Here is a 21,392-nt window from a genome sequence, read left to right on the forward strand (position 1 = left end):
CTACAACCTAGTACGGAAGAGGAGAAGACCAAACTGAAAACATAAATCTTTCCCCTCCGTGTTTGTAGGTTGGATATTAATAACTAAATCTTCGTGATATCTCAGTTTGAAAGTGCTTGGAATTTACCTAGAGACTGTAATGGATGTTTCCTCTTTATTCAGTAACCAACATTACTGTTTGTTTATCAACAGAATATTATCTATATATACATCCTGATCCCTGTCCCCCAATCTTCATCCACAAGACAACCAATAATACATTCCTCCTCCCTCGATTATTCTTTAGCCTGGATTTCAGTATATGATTTTTAAGAATCTTGAACCAATAATACATTCCTCCCCCTCGATAATTCTTTAGTCTGGATTTCAGTAAATTGTTTTCAAGAATCTTGAAGAATGATGATGCACATATGTAAGTCTTCTTTTGCGTGAAGTCTCCTCACCTTCTGAAAATTTTGCCGCCTTAAGCTTTAACCGATGCTCGTGCGTCGCTGCTGCGAAGCCCTCAAGTCATGCCTGATCGCTCATGCCCCAAAGATTGATGATGGACTTGACCTATATGTGGATAAAAATTTGGGCCCAAATAATTACTAAACCTATAAAAGTTTTACTAAAAATGATGCCCTTGCTAAGTTGATTCCCTGCGCCGTGGCCCAGTTGGCCCGGTATTTTTTGGCCGGCCCTGTTTATGTTGTTTGTAACATTGTGCACGGGTTGGGGTCATCAGGTTTTATAGCATTTTCCTGCAGTCCTCCGTTCGTAACTATTTTTCAACTGATATCTTTAATTTGTTTTACTTCTTACCAGTTATTGGTTTCATTACGCATATGAATCACAGAAACTTAGTGCAGCTAGTACCAGATGAGGTCAAGAATATGTGGAATGAGTGGGCACTACGTGGACTGATTTTGATTAGCCTTTCTTCGCAGATCATATTAAGCTTACTAGGCAATATTCGGAAATACAATCCCAGAACACGAATCAGAATCACTCTGTGGTGTAACTACTTATTGGCATACGCAGTCGCATCAGCAGCTCTTGGTATTATTACCCGAACTGCCTTAGATGTATGCAACACCTCTCATTCCATTTCACAACATCACAAGGCCAACAGTAGTGAGCTCATGTCTTTTTGGGCGCCCTTTCTTCTCCATCACCTTGGTGGGCCAGATACAATCACTGCTTTCGCATTGGAAGACAACGAGCTTTGGTTAAGACACTTTGTAGAGATTGGGTTTCAATCAGGAGTAGCTCTGTATATACTCTTGTTGTCTTGGCCAGGTTGTTCTCATCTCCCACAGCTAAGCCTATTGGTTTATTTATCCGGTTTCATCAAGTGTTTCGAACGTGTTCAAGCTCTAAGGTTAGCAAACACTGAGCATCTTCGTGACTCAATGCTTGGTCCTGCTGACCCTGGTCCGAATTATCCCAAATTCCTGGAGGATCTTCACTTGAAAAAGTCACAGGGGTTCAATGCGAAAGTTGAGGCAGTTCCTGAGCCCCCTCTTCCGGTAATCAATCACGCATATCCTCAAGAAGGGAAGGAAATATCTATAGCGTATGATCTATTTCAATCATTCAAGCGGCTTTTTGTTGATCTCATCCTCACATTTGAGGATCGGGATAGTAGCTTATCCTACTTCCGTCATTTTAAATCAAGTGATGCTTTTCGTGTTGTTGAGATTGAACTTGGATTTGCATATGACATGCTTTACACCAAGGCGAATGTGGTGTACACGATCTTAGGGCTCATTCTTCGACTTACTAGCATTTTCCTCCTTTTTCTAATACCAGTGGGTTTTTATTTTCTCAATGATAGGAATCATTACCATTGGATTGATGTTGCAATTACCAGCCTGTTAATCGGTGCAACCATCTTTATGGAAATCTTTGCAGTTATTACCATGCTTCGCTCTGATTGGACAGATCACTGGTTGAGCCAGCGAAACTACACAAGGAAGAGCCTCGTATTCCAGTTCTTGAAACAACCAACCAAACAAAGGTGGTCTGGATCCATTGCACAATTAGACCTACTAAGTGTTGCACTCGAGGAGAAGCCCGCTAGTTTAATGGCAATTCAGAAATTCTTTGGGGTAGATAAGTATCGAGTAAAGCACCGTTACAAGACATACATGAAAGTTTCAGACGACCTGCAAGATTTGATTTACAGGCCGTTTCATGAGTCCATGGGTGGAAACTCTGATCCCAAAGTGTTATGTACTCATAAAGGTAGTTTTGCACTCCGAGAGAATAAGTGTGACGCCCTTTTATGGAGTATCAACAAGGTGGAATTCGATCAGAGTATTCTTATATGGCACATTGCTACTGCTCTTTGCTATTACGCAGAGGATGAAGATAAAGACCATGTGGGAAACATTGATATCCATCGTAGGGAAAGCAAGAACATTTCTGATTATCTTTTGTATCTTCTGGTATCATACCCAGTTATGTTGCCAATAGGTATTGGCATGATCAGGTATCGTGACACATGTGCTGAAGCCATGCGTTTCTTTAAAGAAAAAAGGTCCTACTTTTGCCACGAAATCTAAAGCCTGTAGAAAGATGCTTGAAGTTGATTGTCTTGAAGTGTTGCCTAGCACAGTTAAGGGAGATCGATGCAAATCTGCACTGTTTGATGGTTGCAGGCTAGCGTTATCTTTGAGATCAGAGATGGAGAGGGACAAAATGTGGAAAGTCGTGAGTCAAGTATGGATTGAAATCCTAGCTTATGCTGCTACTCACTGCAGAGGGTTTCACCATGAGCAACAGCTTCGGAAAGGAGGCGAGTTCCTAACTCATGTTTGGCTTCTCATGGCACATTTAGGCATCACGGAGCAGTTCCAGGTATCTCAAGGCCATGCTAGGGCTAGGATCAATGTGTTATAATCATAACTATGATTTAGGCATTCACATTCTTTCATTATTACTGTTAATATAATTCTGTACATAAAGGCACTGTGTTGATAGGCTTCTCCATTTCTATAGAAGCCTAATTTTTTATTTCTCTTTTCACCTTTTCTTTATATGGATAATCGTTATACTTTTGAATTGTGTTAATTAGAAAAACAAAGTTACTTTTTTTAACGAAGCAGTTTATTCAATACTTGGTATTCACATTCACTAAAGCAGAATATACACACGACTATAAAATGTTAACCTTTGGAATACAATCGTCCTAGTACACAACTAGGGAATTCAGCAAAACATTGAAGAATGAATCACACTAAAACACACAATAGTATGTTCACATATTACTAAAAGATGGATTACAAAGGGGCCATATATAACAAGAACTCAAAAACTAAGATTCATAACTACTAACCATTAACACATAAAGGAAATAAATGCAAAAAAGGGAAACTACCCACTATCTGGGACTTAATAAAACCATTCAAATACTAAAAGAAACAAGAAAATATATACTAGTTGCATTACGTAAAGTACATGTATGAGTGTGCATAAATTTTTGGTATTTTATAATTTTATGAAAAGAAATAACAATAAAAACAAAGAAAATGTTTTTGTATTTTTGAGTTTTCTGAAAAAAAAACAGAAATAAAATCTTTTTGGATTTTCGATTTTTCTGAAAAAGAAATAAAAACAGAAAAAATAACAACATAATATACAAAAGGATACACAGAGCTCCGAACCACCTAATGAACAGTGGACTGCGAGTCACTGCGAGCATTCGCACCAATTCGCAGTGTGAGTTGTGAGCTGTGAGTCACTGCGAGCGTTCGCACCAATTCACAGGTGAACCAAAACTTTATGAGTGTGAAGGTGGTTTCGGAACAGATTCAGCCTCTATCATTCCTAAGCCTTGAAGAATGCGATTAAAGGTTTGTTCAGGTAAGGCTTTCATGAAGATGTCGACCAGCTGATCAGCGGATCTAGCAAAGTGCATCTCGACATTTTCATTTTCCATGTGATCTTTGATAAAGTGATACCTCAATGCGATGTGTTTGGTCTTTGAGTGTTGCACTAGGTTGTGACAGATACAAATGACACTTTCAGAGTCGCAATACAAGGGAATTCGCTTCATATTAATACCATAGTCACGAAGTTGACTTTAAATCCAGATTACTTGTGAAGTGCAAGAGGCAGCGTCTATGTACTCAGCTTCAGCAGTCGATAGGGAGACGCAAGATTGTTTCTTAGATTGTCAACTGATGAGTTTCCCATCAAGAAATTGGCATCCTCCCGTTGTAATTTTTCGATCTAAACCGCAACCTCTGAGATCAGCATCAGAAAATGTTTGCACAAAGAAACCTGAGCTTGATGGGTACCATATTCAGCAGCTGGTTTGTCCAAAGATGGTGTCAGTTTCATTCTGAATGTCATAGGAACCTTCACCTTCGAATCTTCCACCATTCCAAACTTAGCAAGTAAGGTCTTCGTATAAGCCTCATGATTGATAAAGATTCCCTCATGACTCTGTTTTATATTCAAACCAAGGAAAAAGTTAATCAGCCCCATGGAGCTCATCTCAAACTTAGTTTCCATCAACTTTTGGAACTCAGCAGTTAAGTTGGGGTTAGTTGATCCGAAGATGATGTCATTAACGTAAATTTGGACGATCATGAAGTGGTCACCATCTTTCTTGCGAAAGAAGGTTGGGTCGACCGATCCTTGTTTAAATTTAGCCTGTTTTGAAAATTGAGTGAGAGTTTTATACCAGGCTCGTGGAGCTTGCTTTAGACCATAAACTGCTTTGTCCAGAATGTAACAATGGATGGGATAGTTTTCGTTTATGAACCCTAGTGGTTGTTCCACATATATTGTTTCTTATAGTTCCCCGTTCAGAAAGGCACAGTTGACGTCCATCTGATATACTTCAAAGTTCTTGTGTGCTGCATATGCCAAGAAGATGCGAACTGATTCCAGTCATGCAACTGGTGCGGATGTCTCCGCGTAGTCTATGCCTTCTTCCTAACAATACCCTTTAACTACTAACCGAGCCTTGTTTCGTATCACATTCCCTTCCTTGTCTAGCTTATTACGAAACACCCATTTTAGACCTACAACAGATGCATCCTTCGGAGTAGGAATCAGTCTCCAGACCTTGTTGCGTTCGAACTCATTGAGCTCCTCCTACATTGCTTGCACCCAATCAGAATGATCAAGAGCAATTTGAACACTTTTAGGTTCAATTTTGGAGATAAACGAATTGAACATGCAATACTCTACTTTAATGAATAATGCAGTCTGCTTTGCCTTTTGTTGTGCTCTCGTAAGAACTCCTGAAGACGATTCTCCTATTACTTGTGTTTTTGGATGAACTCTGGTCCATTTGGTTAAAGGAGGGTAATTTGGATCATAAGCTGGATCCAGTTTCACATCTTCAAATTTCGATTGAGCATCCGAATCATCGTTTGTATTTTCATTCTCCCCCTCGAATGATGAGTAGAGATCTACGTCCAGAATAGGATTCTTCCCCTGGATTGGACTTTCATGGTTTACTTGAGGGGAATGAATCCCCCCCCCCCCTAAATTGATGCATTGGGTGTGGAGGTTGAAGACGAACCCTCCCCATGAAATGGTGTATTCGCAGCTTGTGGCTCTTTCGATTCTGAGGCTCGCTTTCAAGATTCGTTGCAGCTTTGTCGATAATTTTCTTCAGCACATCCTTTTTGTTATTTGCTGCTTTGGATTCTGAAGATATCACCTTCTCTGGCTCATCAAATAGATTCATGAATTCATCGTAGAGAGTGGAGAGTGGAATCGTTGTTGGAGATGACTTGGGAAAGATTTCCTTTGGTTGATTGTCAAACTTCTGATACTTATTTAAATAATTGTCATCGAACGTGACATAATAGGTTTCTTCTATCTTTTTGAACTTTTTATTGACAACCCTATATGCCTTAGAAGTCAGAGAATACCCCAAGAAAAGACCTTTGTCAGCCTTCACATCGAATTTGTTCCTTTGTTCTTTAGAATTGGAAATGAATCATCTGGAACCAAATACATGAAAAAACATGACATTAGGTTTTCGATTATTCAATATCTCATAGAGTGTGATAGAAAATCGCTTATTGAGGATTGATCGATTTTGTGTGAAGCAGGCTGTTCCAATAGCATCCGCCCAGAAGTAGAGTGGAAGATTCGTAAATGATAGCATGGTTCTCGCAGCTTCGCACAAAGACCGGTTTTGCCTTTCAACGACCTCGTTCTATTGAGGAGTGTAAGGAGCGGAAAAGTTGTGAGTTACTCCTTTTTCAGTTAGAAATTCTTCAAATGCTTGGTTTTTGAACTCCAAACCGTTGTCACTGCGAATGTTACGAACTAGCTTTCGTAGTTGAATCTCGATCTGCTTTATAAAATCCTTGAGCTTGGGAGTGGCTTCTGATTTCTGTTTAAGAAAATACACCTAGGTAAATCTAGAAAAATCATCAAAAATTACAAGAATATATTTTTTACTTTGGTGCTCACAATTGTTGGATGACTCTTCCTATGTAAATCTAGAAAAATTATTAAAAATTACAAGAAAATACACCTAGGTAAATCTAGAAAAATCACCAATGCTTTCAATTGCAGAAGGACCACAAACATCTATATGCAGAAGTTCAAGTGGTTCTATCACTTTGGTGTTCACAACTGTTGGATGACTCTTCCTGCTCTTTTTCTCTAATTCGCATGCTGCACAAAGATGTTCCTTATCATACTTCAAGAGAGGAATCCCTCTCACATGATCACCAAGAACGAGTTTATTTATGTCTTTTAAATTGAGGTGCGAGAGCCTTTTGTGCCATAGCCAGCTATCATCTGAAGAAGCTTTTGTAAGTAGGTAGATTGTAGGCTTCCCTTTAATGGGGTTCAGATTGAGTGGATACATCTATCCTTTACACTTTGACTTTAGGAGCACAGTCCTGGTCTCCTTTTCAACGATCTCAGATCCTTCATCATCAAACGATACTTTTAATCTAGTACCTAAAACCAATTGAGACACTCTAATCAGGTTGTGTTGCAGGCCTTCTACGTATGCTACCTTTCGAATGGGAAATACCCCATTCGTGATCATGTCATATCCTTTTATTTACCCGAGTGAATTACTGCCAAATTTCACTTTTCCACCATCCTTCAATGCTCCGAACTCTGATAGTTCTTCCTTCCTTCCGGTCATGTGATGTGAGCACCCACTATAAATGTACCATTCAGAGTCAAACTGCTTGTCACGTATCACCTATAAAAATCAAAGAGATTTAGGAACCCAAAGGTTTTTGCGTCCACGTGAGGCTTTCACAGATTTAGGAAAAGTGATAGCAACATCAAATAAATAAGAGCGTTTAATCAAGGTGGAATTATCCTTCTCTGTGATTTAAAAGACAATGATCCTATTATCTTTTGAGTTCTGATCTTTTGAAGATAATTTCCTTTGTTTATATTTGATTTGTTTCTTGACAAACTTCTTCTCAACTCTTTTTGAGTTAGTTTCGGACCTCCTTGAAGGAATTTTTGGCTGCGAAACTACATTTCCTTTGCCCTTAACATCTTTCGATGTGTTGACAGATTAGGACACATTAGTTTTAGGAGAGAAGTGAGACTTTTTTTCTCCATAGGTTTCGCTTTTTTTGAAAAAGAAGGTTTTTGAAAAACTTTTGTGTTTGAAACCTGTGGAGACGAAGGCTGATTTTTAGGATTCCCATGTGAAGAGACTTTCGCACTTGGATTTGCTGATTTTTCTTGAAAAACGAAGTTAGGAGTTTTGGATCTCCAGACATGCTTTCTTTCTTTTAGATTTTTATTGTATCTAGCATTTCTTTGATGTTTCTGATCATTAAATTCCTCCAATGACTTATGACAATTAGCCCTACGTTTTGGCTTTCTAGTGGAAGTTTCGGCCTGTTCGGATGATGTATCACTTGGAACATTATTGGTTCCACTTGGACTCCCTTTCTTGTAGCTTGAGTTAACCTTGTTCAGCGGTTCTTCCATGTACCATCCTTTTGTCTTCCAAGAGGTCTTCTCTGAGAGACCTTTGTTTTCATCTGCGTAGTCAATGGGAGCAGACCAAAAATATTCATCGCACCCATCGGCATTGTCTTCCTCTACCAGGGACGTTAGTTCAACTGTCTGATTTTTGTTCAGTCCAGTAGTTGTGAAAACTTAGTTAGGAACTGTTTGGATCTTTGGGAAAACAGTTTCTTTTTCTTTCAAAACCTTTGAACCATTTTTAGAAATACGAGCAAACTCAACTGAATTTTCAGAAATTAAAACTTTTGCAGTTTCAAGTTCATTTTTAACAAATTCTGAGCAATCAACCTCACCCTCCACAAAAATTTCACTCATGTCACTATCATCGTCGAATTCAGATACAGTTTCAACATTAAGTTTATTTTTTGAACTCAACTTAGTGCTTAAAGAGTCAGACTTCAATACAGTATCAGATTTAATTTTCTCTTTATCCTTTTCATCCAAAATTTGTTTCAGCATGTTTTTATGGTCTTTGGACTGTATGTAAGATTCAATTTTGTCCAGTCCAACCCTGTAAGCATCCGAGACTTCGTCAAATGAGACGACGGATTCGCACTTGTAATAGTCTTCATCGACTTCGTCCTCTTTCAATTCAAGAAAGGGCAAAATCATTTTATGGATTTTCTTTCCTATTTCACAATCAAGATGCAACTGGGTGATATTGAAATAGATACGTTTAGCACTTAAACAAAAAAGGTTTCGCTGTTTCAAAAGCCCTAAATTGTCTCTTTGCAAGTAAATCAAATCATCCCTAGACCTAGACAAATCCAACTCCAACTTTTCAGTCCACATGCGTCTCTCTTCACTTTTTGATGTTACCTTGCTGATTTGATCAGTTAAGTTAGTATTAATTAAAGGGGTTCGTTTTACACTATCACTGAAACTTGAAAATGTAAAATTTAAATCATTTAATTCAGTTTCATACTGAGAGATAGGAATGTTTAGAGAATCTAGAATGGAATTTACCTTGTTGATCACCTTCTCGTATTCACTGATTTACTCCAAAACAGGTTTCGCTGCAAAGCAGTTGTCGGAGACCCGGCCGCCATCAGTAACGTATCCCATTAGCTCCGAAACGTCATTGCTGGCCATTAAGCATTTTCCACTGAACTACGAAACATCATACTTCGCAACGAAGCTTCTCCCATGAGTTGGCATGTGAACCTCTTCGTCCTCCAAGTCCTTTGACCAAACTTCAACTCTCCCAAACTCGCCATCTTGTTCCTGCACAATCAAAGCAGGTTTTGCGTCATCTGTATTTTTCTTCTTCTTACTCTCTTCCAGCTTTCTGAGATAATAAGTCCCGTCATCCTCTTCCTCTTTCTTCTCATTCATTCTCCTCAGCATACACTCCTTATCTAGATGGTTTTTTCCATGACAATAATTGCAGTCATAGTTAGAGTCACCCACAAGCTTCTTCTCTTTCTTCACTTCTTCCTTCTAAGAATTGTTGGTACTTTCATCCTTCACCTTCTCTAAGTTATAACTTCCCTTCCAGTTTCAGATTTTGTTGCGTCCAAAATTCTTCTTGGTGAACCTTTTGGGATTGGACACCATCATAGCATAATCTTCCTTGGAGATTTCACAATCGGAGAGATCAGACTCCGAACCTTCTTCAACAACCTCCTTACCCTTTGCACTAGAGCCAACAAACCCATGCTTGAGACAACTTTTCCTTCACTTATTACCTCGTCTTCGTGGGATCTAAGAATTCCCACAAGTTGCGCCAAAGAGTAGTTTTTGAAATGCTCGTGAGCTTTCACAGTTGATACAACTAATTTCCACTCATATCTCAGGCTATTCATGAAAGTCACCTTCTGCTCAATGACTTCACGTTTGATTTTGAACTTAAGCATCCTGCTCAGAAGATGGTTAAGGCGATTGAATGTTTGATCAAGCTTTTCATCGGACTTTTGAGTAAAGGCATCATACTCAGAAAGAAGCAAAGTTTGAACAGAGTGTTCAACATATGTGTCACTAGAATATAGTTCTTTCAACCTATTCCATATTTCTTTTGCAGTTTCGCATGAACTTACCAAACAAAACGAATCTGGAGGTAGAGAAAACCTGATAATCCTCAATGCTTTGATGTTGCTAAGAAATTTATCCTTTTCATCCTGAGGGATGTCTTTTATAGTAATGAGGAGAGCATTGTATTATGCTTGGCTCTTTATAACCTTCCTCGTTCCCATGTGCATGAAAGTACCTTCCGTCATGGCTTGCCAAATCATTGTTCCATGATCTTCTATCCCTAAAACGTAATCCTCAAAGTGCAGCGCCCACACTTCAGAGTCTTGTGGATATAGAATAGGGATCCTGGTTGTGGAACCAATACTGTTGGATAGGTTAAAAGCAAGAGTATGAGGATCTTTTGCATTCATGTTTGTTGATTCGATAAAAACCTGTAAGAATCAGATGTGTAAAACTAAAATCGAGTTTAGGGTAAAATAAAGATCGGGATTCAGCGTCTGTAATCGAAGAAAACAATGAAGACGGCTGAAACAGATCCAATAAAAGCGAAAAAACCTACAGAAACTCGACAAAAGAATTGCGTATAAATTACACAATCTCCTGCTCTGATACCAATTGTTAGAATAAATATGATTAGATCGACAGATTCTAAACAAGTAATTGAATCAAAATGAAGAAAAGAATGATCAAAGTTGTGCTTAATGATTGAAAAGCACCGCCTTAGAAGAACTCGATTAAGAACTACTAGTGTAAAGGCAATGTAGGGTTACAACTTCAACGAACACAAAACACGTTGCATGCATGCACTATAAATAGCTAAACCCTAATAATAAATAACCGGGTGGACAGGCCCAACCCGTTACTGTAACATCCCGACTCCCAGGTATGAAATTTCAAGGATTTTGTACATTTCAGAAATGCTACTCGACGAGTTTGAGGCCCCAACTCGTCGTGTAGAGACTAGTCAGACCGCCTGAATTATGAAGCCTATTCGACGCGTTGGAGGACCCTAACTCGACGAGTTGGCGTTGTGCATGAAAAACCTAATTTTTAGGGTTTGCACCCTATTTAAAGAACTTATGGGTCATTTGCAGCCACCCTCTTACAGTCCAGAGAAACCCTAATAACGCTTTCTTTCTTCTTATTGAGTGTGTGTGCTTAACAGAGTTCTTGGGTGTTTTTAGTTGAAGAAACTTGAAGTGGTTGGTGCATTGCTGAAGGGAGAGGTTGTAGATTCGAAGTTTGCTGAGCTAAGACAATCAATTGGAGGTAAAAAGTCCTTATCTTGACCATTTGCTTCTTAGATATTCTCCCATGGAAGTTTAGGGTCTTTTTAGCTCACTTTGGATCCATTTATGGTAGTTGAGCATGATTTGAAGTTGTAACTTCAGATCTGGACTCCTCTAGACCCCCATAGTCATAAAGTTATTGAATTTATCTAGTCTTGGCCCCTCTCCATGCTTTAAACCTCTCTCTAAGCTTAGTTTTGGGTGTTTTAGCCTCTTCAGGCCTTGCATGCACGTAAAGTAGGAAGTTTACGTGGTAACTTCATCTTAGAGGACTAGATCTACAATTTTGAGCCTTGGTTTAGCTTAAGAGCGTCTGAATGAGAAAAGGGCTGAAGGAACTCGACGAGTTGAAACGGGTTTTCACGTTTTCTGGATTCTGCATGAACTCGATGAGTTGTTTTGACGACTCGGCGAGTTGACTTAGGTTTTCGCGGTTTACTGAGTTCTGGAGGAACTTGACGAGTCAGTAGCTGCACTAGACGAGTTGGGTCAACATGGACTGTTGACGTTGACTGTTGACCATTGACTTTGACTTTGACCATGGTTGACCAAGTTTTACTTCTGAGGGTATTTTGGAAATTTGGGTTTTGATGGAGTTGGGCATATGGGAATCGTAGGTGGTTAAGTGAAGTTGTGTTTGGGAGACTAACATTATCATCCAGAGCTGCTTGTGAGGTGAGTTCTCCTCACTATATCAATAGGGTCTAAGGCACCAAGGTCGACCCTTTTGATTGTTATCTTGGTTATAGTATGCGTGTATGCATTTATGATCTACGCATTTATGATATGTTAGATCAGTATCCTGGTAGATCGGTATCTTGGTAGAGGAGGTTGTTATGTTGTTATGATCTGTTAGATCGGTATCTTGGTAGATAGGATGATGTTATGCTTAGTGATCTCTATGATATGTGTCTGTTAGTTGATTGTTTATGTGTTATGAGTATGCCGATATATGTGTGTGTATGGTTGGGTTGAGGCAGTCATGCTTTGTGCTGAAGGCCAACAAACCCAGGGCGGCCCGGATAGACTGCAGGCCCTGCGAGGCAGACCAGTCAGGCCGAAGGCCCGACGAGCAGTTCAAATAGGTTGTAGGCCCTGCGAGGCGGTCCAGACGTGCCGAAGGCTCGAGAGCGGTCCAGATAGGCTGTAGGCCCTGCAAGGAGGTTTTAAAACCACGATCAAGGTATCAATCCAAATCACAAGATTGTTGCGGAATCGCAATCTAGTGATTAACGCAAAACAGTTATAACGAATTAAGAACACAATATCGAATCTTCAGTGCACACTATACTGATCAATAGTCTAGTACATAAGATCTCTATAATTCTCGGTTCTCTCTGTCTCTCTCTAAACTCAAAATCAGCTAATTAGAATGACCAAACTTTACACGGATGAAACAATACTATGTATACCTAGACCTAATTGAAAAGGCCCAGCACAAAACCCAACCAAAAGCATCATTAAGCCCACCGCCATGTGATTTCGGTCCAGGTACCACCGAGATCATAACCATTTCGGTCCAAACATCACCGAATTCATGGTGTTTTCGATCCTAGACCGAGAACTCTAAAAGCTATGTAAAGTAAAGTATAAACCACAAATCATGTCCCAACAATCTCCCCCTTGGTTTATAGCTTTCTTTTCTTCTCAATCTTCTCTTTGTTCTTGACGTTCCGCATTTATCTTTGATTTCTTCACAACTTCAAGATGAACATATGAATTTCGACATGAATGACTTTATCTTGCATAGTTGGACTTCCTTTAAAATTTTGACTTTGAACGCACATTGGGTATAGAGGCTTCTTGTATAGGTTCTTAAAAATCAACACTTTCAGCTTTAAAAAACTTCAGAGATAATTACAGAGAGACCGATTCTTCTGGATCACTTCAGCAAGTCCATAAATAGGAGCAAGTTAGTTGAGTAGGCTTTAATGAAATTCATTACATAACTTTAAATACAACTTCACCTTGCTTCTGTGGTTGAAAGATTGTGTGCTGAAAATTAATCTTCACTTCTAGTTCCTTCGAATGAAAATTCTTCATCGATCACAGATACGTCTTGAAAAGTAACCATGACTAAAAGTCATTGTGGATCACAGAGTCATAAAGACCCTTCTCACCACAGTTGTTCAAGGACCCATCCTTGGATCAGATAGAGACTACTCGCAGTATCTGTGTGAACACGGAGGAGCGCACTGCGATTTGTTGAGTATCGGAGAACTACTCGTGGCTATATGTGATGTTAGCCCTTTCATATCCTCGATCAAAGATCTCAATACAGTTTTTCAAGTTAGCAAGTTAACTTGGCCCTTGGCGAGACGTTCAATGGTTTTTGAATCTCAGTTGAGTGTACCATTCTAGAGCCAGTAAGAGTTAATTAGGAATAACTCACAAAACCATCTTGTGACAAAAAATATCCGAAGATATATTTTCACAATTTAGCATGACACGAGGTCAAGACCCTTTGGCACGACATTCAGCGATAATCGTGCCTTGCGAGGTGCATCGCCCTAGTGCCAATAACAGTTAATTCCTTACCCGCGGAGAACGTATCCGGGAATACAATTGAGTCTCCGCATTTTTGCATGACAAAAAGAATGTCAAGACCCTAGGCGGGATGTTCATCGATATCTATTTCCCGGTTGGGTGAATCCCCCTGGTGCCATGACAGTTCTTAGGTAAAGATAACTGACAAGACCAATTTTGACAATCTGTACAGTTTCAAACTTTCAATTCCTTAAATACGACAGTTCTTAGAAAGAAACTGCATAACTGACAGTTTGTACAGTTGCATTCCTTCAATTCCTTGAATACGACAGTTCTTAGAGAGATATTGCCTAAGAGATAGTTTGTACAGTTTCATGCCTTCAATTCCTTGTGAAAGTAGTGTGAAGTGTAATGACCGTTGATTTCTTTCTAGGTCTCTTCTCCTTGCTCATCCACGTTTCAAGACAAAGAAATTTTAGAAATAAAAATAAAAATAAAATAAACTTGGCACACACAAAAAATAACTAAGAAAAAAAATTAAAATACGCTCAAAAACATTATTATCAGTGTGGATTTGTTCCAAATGAACAAGTTTACACTCAAAACAATCTCGTATAAAATGAACTTTAATGTCTATGTGCTTGGTTTTAGAATGTTGAACTGGATTTTTAACAATTTGAATGGCAACATCATTATCACAGAAGATAGGAGAATCAGACAATTCAAACCGTAATTCAGCAATTGATGTATTCCTCCATAGCTGCTCCATAGCTTGGTTTTAGAATGTTGAACAGGATTTTTAACATTTGTGATCTTTCCTTTTCCTTTCCCACAAAGGACACATGCTCTCCATTAAAATTCTAAATGACATGCAGATGAGAGATATCTCCTATCATGTGCCTGGAACAGACATTATCAACATACCGAAGTCTGATGATATTCCTCCATAGCTGCTCCGCCACAAAGTGCGGGAATAATTGGTTTTGGGAACCCAGTCCATTTTAAAACTGGGTTGACCTTTTTCATCTATGCATGATACGCGTTCCCAAGTCATATCATGTTTATCAAACACAGAAAATGAAGATATGTTAGAATTTTTAGGTGATTTGAGAGTTGGAACTTTTGGTACCCATCTGTAGTCAGGTCTAACCATTTTCTTGTTTAATCGGATGGACGCTTCAACACTTGTTTTGGAGCTTGAGACCGATCGCTGAGATGACTTCGACCTTACCGATCTAGGTTTGACTGAACTATTTCTCAAATCAGATACCTTGTCAGACATGACCTTTTTGTTCTTGAGAGTCTGATTTTTTGTCTTGGCAGTATTCCAGTCACCATCACGTGATCTCAAGGAGTTTCTCTTGGAAGATCTTCCTCGAGATACGTTTTGCCTACCTTGGGCATAATAGGGAATATATGCACGATTTGGACAATTCCTGGCAATGTGACCAGGAGTTCCACAGTTAAAGCAGGTTTGTCTTTTAAAGAGAGTACGTTCAGAACTTGGTCTCTGTCCAACTGAATTTCCACAAGTACAAGCACATTTATTAGACTGTTGATATGTGCATATTTAGCTATATATTTCGTATAGAATTTTAATACTTTTTGTCTAATTTATTGCAATTTATGGACAAAAGGTACTTAATTATGTTAAATTGTATTTTCAGCTCTAAATATGTGCTCGGAAGTAAAAGGAAGCAGATTTAGCAATTGGAAGCTTGGATCTTGGATTTTGAAGAAAGAAGGATGTTGCTGGACAACTTGACCCCTCGTCAGTGTTTTGGGCATATCTCATGAACCGTAACTCCAATTGATGAGATTCAAAATGTTCTGAAAACTAGACAAAATTTTGGACGACTTTCCTGTTTTGAGAAAATGCCGATTCCAAACGGACTCGACAAGTTGATCAGAAAGTTCGCGTTTCTTGACCTTGACTTGCCATCCACGGATTTTAAGTGATGGACTCGTCGAGTCGGTCACTGGACTCGCCGAGTCACCACTGTTTTCAGAATACATACATATATATATATATATATATATATATATATATATATATATATATATATATATATATATATATATATATATATATATATATATATATATAAACGTTTCTCATTCGAACCCTAACTAATGGGGGAAGCCTTGGACGATTTTTGGAGGCCAGAAGGGTTCTTGGAGCTCTAGTTTTCGAGAATTAAACCTAAGAAGCAATTTAGAAGAGATCAAAGGCAAATAATTATTCTTCTTTTCTTAATCTTTTTTTAACCATGTTTGAATCATTAGAATTTGAATTTATGTTGTTATTTGCTGTAGATATGAGCTAAAACTCATATATTCTGTTTACGATAGATGACTTTGTGAATATGGCTTGATTTTATGGTTGGATTAATTTAATTTGGTGAGTTTTGTTTTGTTAAGCTTGTTAAAGAAGCTTATGTGTTAACAACAACTATTTTCTGTTAATTACAAGTATATTAAGCTGCATGAACATCTCTTAATTGCTTATCTCATATGATTTATGTCAAAACATTGTTATATTCCTAGGAATAGTGAACATGAAACTAGGGTTAACTAGAAAATAGGTAAGTTAATGTGTGAGCTTGTGTGATGAACCATCAACAAGAAGTTAATTGAATTAGTAATTTGATTAGCTAACTACAAGTCTTACTTAACCCAAATCAATAAACTAGGAAATTTATCAGTTTAATCACTTGATCACTGCTTAAATTAATTTGTTTTCTAAGGATTAGTAATAGCGAACATGAACCTGATCACACTAATCGGTAGCCAATGCCAATTAATCCATTGCACTTGCCATAAAATCAACCATAGGAAGAAGTGAATCAAATCTAAACGGAAGTCTCTTTAAAATGATTGAATCTAGTTGTCTTTTGCTTCTCCTTAGTTGTTAATTGTCCTATGTTCAAGAGTTTAAGTAGTTTCTTAAGTTTCTAGTCTTGTAAAACTAGAGAAAAACCCTTCTTTTTCCTTGTTTTATTTAGATAATATTAGTAATAATCTTAATTGTTTACCGTTCCCTGTGTTCGATACCCTACTTACCTAAACTAAGCTGCTAATCGATAGGTACACTGCATTTCGTGTGTTTGTTTCTGTGTCTAAGTTAGTAGGATTAAAACTGGTTCGTTCCACACACATCAACTGTTTAACAAATTTTTGTGGCTTGTTTTTTTTAACAGTGGGAATATTATCATCACAAGTTTTTGAAGCATTTTCAGCAGAACTAGAATTATTTTTTTTCTACACGAACCCATCTTGCACTGTTGCTTTCTCTGCACATGAAGTAGAAACATTAGTATTTTTCACTTCAATATATTCAGTTTTTCCGGATTGTGAAAGTCTTAACTGAACCAGTTACAGTAGGCTGGCCATATTGTGAAGGTGTCTCCATCTCTTTGGTTTCAAGGGCCGGAGTATAGTTATCACTGAAAGGAGGTGGTACACTATGATACCCTAGACCCTCACCCAGTTTAACTTTCCACTTTATTTTTTTTCTATCATTGACTCAACTATCTCACTTGACACATCGAATTTCTTAAAATTAAAGTCAGCATCCTTAAATTTAGCCTTTAATGCATCAAGTTTGGCAGTTAAGTTTCAATTTTCTCTTTGGCAAACCGTTAGTGAACACATTTGGTGTTGTATTATTCTTTAATCCTGCTTAAATATTTAGTTTGTGCTTCTATATTTTCTTTAAGTGGTTTATTTATTTTCTTAATTTCATATATTTCATTTTTAAGGTTAAAAACCTCTCTAACTAATAATTCATTTTGTTCACGGTATTTATTTATTTTATCTTCACAGGACTGTGAACATGAGGTCTCATTAACCTCCTTGGTACTTGAACTGTTGTAAGAACTCATTATTTGTGCAATTTGATTTAAACCGTAAACCAAGATAAATGCTCTTTGACCGAAAACCTTGAAAGTCAAATAGTTTGACCGAGATCCCTAAAAGTCAACTGTTTGACCTAAAACAGTTGGCCGAGAACACTATTTCTTGGCTGAGAACTCTTCCAAGCCAAGAACCCCTAAATCTCGTTACCGAGAACGCTATTCAGCCGCCGAGAACACTGAAACCTAACCGAGAACCTGAAGCGTGCAGCCGAAAACGTCCATACCGGATCGAAAACGCCCAAAAACATAGAAACACGAAATTGTTAATTTATCAAAACCAATTTTGATCAAAGTCTCCAATGTAGTGAAGAACACGAAGACCAGCAACAACAATTTTCGTCAAAGGAACTCAAAAACACCAAGAAGCGTTTAATATTTAGCCAATTCGATTGATACTAATCATTGCTCTGATACCAATTGTAAAACCACGATCAAGGTATCAATCCAAATCACAAGATTGTTACGGAATCTCAATCTAATGATTAACGCAAAACAGTTATAACAAATTAAGAACACAATATCAAATCTTCAATGCACACTATATTGATCAATAGTCTAGTACATAAGATCTCTATAACTCTTGGTTCTCTTTGTCTCTCTCTAAACTCGAAATCAGCTAATTAGAATGACCAACCTTTCACGGCTGAAACAATACTATATAAACCTAGACCTATTTGAAAAGGCCCAGCCCAAAACCAACCAAAAAACATCATTAAGCCCACCGAAATCACATTGTGATTTCGGTCCAAGTACCACCGAGATCATAACGATTTCGGTCCAAACATCAGCGAATTCATGGTGTTTTCGGTCCTAGACCGAGAACTCTAAAAGCTCTGTAAAGTAAAGTATAAATCACAAATCATGTCCCAACAGCGGTCCGGTCAGGCTGATGGCTCAGTATGCATACTTTTTGATATGATATTGTTCTAGTTTGTATGGCGCTAGTATTTTGGGGGTAACTCACTAAGCCTTCGAGCTTACATTTATGAGTTTTGTTTCAGGTACTTCCGATGATCGCGAGAAGGTGAAGGCATGACCGTATACTTCCTCACATTTATGATTTGGATTTCTGGGATACTCTGACATGAAAATATTTTGAAAACATTTTGTAAAAAATAATGGTTTTGGATTGTTTGAAAAGTTTTAAATTTTTGTGAATTTTTATGAATGTTACACGTTGTTATCAGAGCCTTGGTTTGAGTGAATTAGAGGAACACTCGTGTGAATCCAGTCTCAAACTAAGGAAAGATTTTCAAAATCGATTGTCAAATGGTTTTCAAAATACTAAACGATGATGCGAAGTGTACGATCAGTCGGAGCCAGTAAGTAGACCCCAAAATACCGTGTTATTATCTGATACTGAGATTTGTTAGAGTAGTATGCTAGTGATAGGCTATGGGATCTTCAGGAATTGCATGCTAGAATTGCTTGATTATATGATTCCTGATAGCCTAGGACCTTTATTTTATGAAATTGACATCATTACTGTAGTTGCTTAGTGTATGCATCATAGTTGTACATAATTAAGATCTTATAGCCTGAGAATGTTTGGTTTGGCCTTATTTCATATTCTTGTTTGATGAAGGGCTTAGGGTAGGATCAGATATTCGAAAGTCTATATGGTCCAACATTATGTATGGCTAGCATACACGAGTGCTGCAGGGTTGGTGGAAGTTTCATGGATGAGTTGTGCCGGGTCAGTCGGCTAGTTATGAGATATTTAGCCTTCCTCTAGGAGAGAGGATTGAGAGCTTGCTTATGCTTGTGTATACTGTTAGGGTGCTGTGATGATCCTTGAGACAAACAAGGGTAGGTGTGGAAGGTTGATGTGTGTGAAACGTACTAGTTTTAATCCTACTAACTTAAACAAAAAAACAAACACACAAAAGGCAGTGTACCTATCGATTAGTAGTTTAGTTCAGGTAAGTAGGGTATTGAACACAGGGAACGGTAAACAATTAAAATAAATGCTAATATTATCTAAATAAAACAATATAAAAGGGAGTTTCTCTAGTTTTGCAAGACTAGAAACTTAAACAATCAATTAACACTCAAACAAAATACAGTTAACAATTAAGAAGAACAAGAAAGGACAACTAGATTCAATGATAAAAGAGACTTCTGTTCAGATTTGATTCACTTATTCCTATGGTTGATTTCGTGGCAAGTGCAATGGATCAATATGTCAATGGTTACCGATTCCTAATATGATTGGGTTCATGTTCACTATTACCAATCCTTTAGTAGACAAGTTAATTCAAACAGTGGCCAGTTGATTAAACTAACAAGTTTCCTAGTCTTCAGTTCGTATCAAGTAAGACTTGTAATAATAGCTAATCAAATTTGTTCAATTCAATCAACTCATATGTGGTTGTTCATCACACATGCTCACACATTGATTTACATATTTTCTAGTTAACCCTAGTTTCATGTTCACTATTCCTAGGCATACAATCTTGTATTCTCAAAATTATATGAATCAAGTAATCAAGAAGATGTTCATACAACTTAATAACTCACTTATTAACAGAAAATATTTATCATCAATACATGAGGATCTTTAACAAGCTTAACAAGATAAATAACCAAATTAATATTAATCCAACCACTCAATCAAACCATGTTCATAAGATTATCTCATCCAAACAGAAGTAAAAAGCTTTTAGCTCATATCTACAGCAAGTAATAACCTAAAATCAAAATCTAATGATTCAAACATGGCTCAAAACAAAGATTAAGAAAAGAAGAATGATTATTTGCCTTTGATTCTCTTCTAAATTGTCTCTTATGTTGCAATCTCCAAAACTGAAGCTTCAAGAACCCTTCTGGTCTTCAATAATCGCAGCTAGCCTCCAAAAAGTGTTAGGGTTCGAATGAGAAGTGTTTCTATATATAAATTCTGAAAACAGGGTCAACTCGACGAGTTTTCACCACAAACTCGTCGAGTTTTTTTCGATAATCTGCGTATACAGCGTGTACGGCAAGGCATCCTTAAATCGAGAATATTCTAACCAACTCGTCGAGTTTGTGCTAAAAACTCGTCGAGTTCTCTTGGAATCAACATTTTCTCAAAACACGAAAGTCGTCTGAAATTGTGTCTAGTTTTCAGAACATTTTGAATCTCGTCAATCGGAGTTACGGTTCATGAGATATGGACAAAACACTGACGAGGGGTCAAGCTGTCCAATAGCATCCTTCTTTCTTCAGTCTTCAATCTCCAAGCTTCCAATCACTCAATCCTCTTCCTTTTTCACCCAAGCATGTCTTTTATTGTTGAAATTGAAATATTAAGCTAATTAAGTACCTTTTGTCCATAAAATGATATAAAATCAACAATAATTAATAAGATAATAAATGATTTCTATAACTAAATAAGCCCATATCAAAATACCCCACACTTGACTTTTGTTTGCCCCCAAGCAAAACTGAATTTTATCACACCAATAGCATATAAGACAATCCAAATCGAACCCAGCCATTATGCCAAGACCGCAACGCATGCATTTGTGTCTAAAATTTTTCCTAAGGACCCCCCTCAATTCTAAATACTTACAATCCTCATAAACACTCGCCCACTTCTTTTGAACATTGCTCATTTTATGCATCCCTCCGAATCCATCCCCAGAAAACTTTCTTAACCTCAAGTCATTTTTGGTTAAATCCCCATGCATACATATGATAAAATAACCTAGAAAAGAAAATTACAATAAAAATAAATACTACTTTTGATTGAATCTTTTATACTTTGTAGCTTTTC

General features: G+C 37.7%; 1 pseudogene across 1 annotated transcript; it reads left to right on the forward strand.

The window, feature by feature from the left end:
• Positions 1–226: 226 nt before the first annotated feature.
• LOC145158868 (uncharacterized) lies at positions 227–3,044 on the forward strand (annotated as a pseudogene). Its single transcript, XR_013737340.1, has 2 exons — positions 227–412; positions 808–3,044. The product of XR_013737340.1 is annotated as an uncharacterized LOC145158868 (transcript).
• Positions 3,045–21,392: the final 18,348 nt, after the last annotated feature.

The sequence above is a fragment of the Lactuca virosa genome, chromosome 2, assembly GCF_052849685.1.
Source record: "Lactuca virosa cultivar CGN04683 chromosome 2, Lactuca_virosa_CGN04683_v6, whole genome shotgun sequence".
Taxonomy (NCBI): Eukaryota; Viridiplantae; Streptophyta; class Magnoliopsida; order Asterales; family Asteraceae; genus Lactuca; species Lactuca virosa.